Genomic DNA, 3,053 nt, shown 5'->3' with positions numbered 1-3,053 from the left:
AAATTGCATTTTTAAAATAGATATTCTTCAAAAATGGCCTCTTTTTGGATCTTGTTTCTTTATCGTTAAGGTAATTGTCATTTTTAAGATTCGTTAAGATAATTAAATTCCCATTTTAAAAAAATATCATTTTGTTTTAGTGGATAAGAGGCGATAGTCATCCAATGGAATATATCCTTGCATTGAATAGAGAAGGAGTACATTTTCTAGATACATTAACTCATGTAAGAAGATTTTAAAATATTTTAAATAGCGCACTAATTTTTTATAAAAATCTCATTTTGTTTCTTGGAAACTTTTTCCAATCTCGTCTACTAGAAGAACCTAAAAGAAGCCTGTTTATAGTTCTACGTCATATCCGGGTAAATGTATGACGTCACGGGGAACGGAAACAGAGAACGGTTCGGGAAGTGACATGTCCAGAATGGCCCGGGGCTAAATACCGTCCTTGCACTTTGTTGCAACATAGAGGGAATTTTTGGATTATCAGAATCTATCTTTATTTTTTTTTTCTATTATAAATATATATTTTTTGTTCGAGTTCGACAGGAAATCATTAAATGTGAGTCAGCAATTACTGTTTTGTGTAGGACTTGAAACATTAAAATATTCGGAATGGCTTATTATTATGCTTATACATAATACGGGGGAATTTATAGAGCGATAATTTTTACGATATTCTATATAAAAGATAAATTAGGGCCTTTTTTTTTAATTAAAATAAGTAAAATAATGAAACGAATACTTACTTTACGTTTCAGTTTGTCCGGAGTTGACGAATATAATGAAATAAATTAATATGGAGTCTTTCCACTTCTGGGACGTGATCTTAATTATAGGAACCATATCGCGGATCGTGTCCACGCACAAATGGAAATAAATTTCAAGGTAAGTGTCCCGCCTCACCTGGATCGTTCATCAGTCTATGAAGTAATTTGGCAACCGGAGCGTGTACACCTAACCCTGAAGTTGTGGAGTCGACGTGACGTAAAGATGCGTTCCTTCTCAGGGTCATCCAGTGAAAGGCAATAAAACAGCGGAGGTGAAAGATGCTTCTAGTGGTCATGTGTCAACGCTATTTTCCCGCCTCCATCGCGCTCAAATTGCTGTCACATGACCCGCAGAAAAAGGGAAAGCGTACTTTCGCATCTGCTCCGCTTCGTTAGGGTCGTCGGCATTATGCCCAGTTCGACTATGATTCATAAGCGATTGAATAGGGTCAGTAATGCATCGATTGAGTAAAATCAGAGTCACGTGTCTCTCGATATTCACTCAGTTTTCGCGTCATAACAAAAAACAAGGTAAAAACAAGTAACAATAAAAACGCGCTGAAGAGCCAAAGTAATTTAATAAAGGAGAATAAAAAAAAAATAATAATAATAAAAATAAAAAAAAGGGATAATTATGTTCGATTCCATTGACCGAAAGAATTAATTTAAATCTATATTACATTGGTAAAGTAAACTTTATTTTTTGCTTTTTTCCATGAAAAAAGCAACAAAAGATTTCACAGGCTCTAACCATTTGAAACAAACTAAATATCAGAACTTGTTTTCAAATCAAATATTCTCTTCATTGTTCTACAAAGGTGAAAATCATTCAAACGTGAGATGTGTTGGTTTTCAGAGCAAAGTTAAGCGATCTGGGAAATTATTACAACTGAATAGCAAAGTTAATTAGTTCTTTTAAATAAATAAAAAGTTAAGGTCAAAAACCCTTAAGTTTACATATTAAAATTTATTGCATTTTATCGCTTTTTAAATTAAGAAAAATTACGAATTTATATATAATTTTTCTTAATTTAAAAAAGAAAAAAAATTTGTGGGTGGAAGATAAAGTATCAATTTTTACAAATCTGCTTACAGATTGGAAGAAGGAAGAAAACAGAATCGAAGGATGTTGATTCTAAAGAAGGGTTGTTGCTTCGTGCATAAAAAAATTTGAGCAAATTGTCGACGGTAGTTTAAAATCGGTCTTATAACCATTCCAAGCAATCTCGTCACTTCCTCTTGCAGAGCACGTGCCATGGAGACGGTTACGCAATTTCCGGTTGAAGCAAAGCTTGGCTGGTGGGTTAACCACAGTTCAGTGAATTATCGTAAACGGGAATATCAAACATGCTTCAGATAGGTATCGACTCCCCCCTTTTTTTTTATTTCAACCAAATCTGCTGCCGCGGTTTTTACCTCTTCTGAAATCTATTTTTTCTTATTTTATTTTTATTTATAGTTCTTACTGTTTACATTTCTAAGATACTCTCTTTTATCTTTTATACATCTTTGAAATGTTCTACTGAAGATTATACCTTAAGATAGATGACTTTTTTCCTTTATTTATATTTTTTAGATGCTTATGTCTCTCCTTAGAAATATCCTTACGTCATTTGTATTGTAGAAATGCGTGTTTATTTGCAATTATTATCCGTGAAAATGCTCGTTTTTCATGTGTGTTCTTGAAATGATTCTCGTTTTGCAATCTTCTCTTCCAGAAATGCACAATTATTAATTAATTGTGTTGAAATTTTCTTTCCAATTATCACATTTATATTTTTTTTTTATCATATATAGTGTTAAAGGTCTATTTTATTTATCGTTTATAATTTAAAAAAATCCTTATTAACTACATTTAAAAGTGAAATGCATTTAGAAAAATGCTTATTAATTATTTTAAAATTTGCTTTTTAATTTTATTGCTTAAATCATTTAATAATTGCATTTTTCATTTCTTATTTAAGGTTGAAAAATTTGCTTATTTTTTTCAAAATAATGCTATAAATAATCTAAAACAATTAAGAAACTCACCCATGATTCGTATGGATACCGAATTCAGTAAGATAATACAGACATAATAAAGAACAGTATCCTAAAATTTCCAAGAAGGGATCGGTATAATATTCCTCTGACAATACGTAGAGAAAAATAGGGCTTAAAAACTGGTGTGTATCCCCACTTAAAGAACCATTAGCCGTGTTCGGGAGCGAATGACGTCAGGTTCCCTTCTTCTCCTCACCTGGTCGTGTGAAGGTCACACCGCGTGGTCTTTTGTGTCGTCAT

The 3,053-nt window shown here is 32.1% G+C and overlaps 1 long non-coding RNA gene across 1 annotated transcript; it reads left to right on the top strand.

Annotated features, from left to right (window-relative positions):
- On the top strand, positions 1 to 223 carry LOC111616625. The gene is made up of 2 exons (XR_002755286.1): positions 1 to 70; positions 141 to 223. It is a non-coding gene; the product is annotated as an uncharacterized LOC111616625 (long non-coding RNA).
- Positions 224 to 3,053: the final 2,830 nt, after the last annotated feature.

This window comes from Centruroides sculpturatus, unplaced genomic scaffold, assembly GCF_000671375.1.
Source record: "Centruroides sculpturatus isolate CEXI.00-Female unplaced genomic scaffold, Cexi_2.0 scaffold3677, whole genome shotgun sequence".
Lineage (NCBI taxonomy): Eukaryota > Metazoa > Arthropoda > Arachnida > Scorpiones > Buthidae > Centruroides > Centruroides sculpturatus.
The sequence above is the reverse complement of the archived record's forward strand: the minus strand, read 5'-3'. Positions and strand labels throughout refer to the sequence as shown.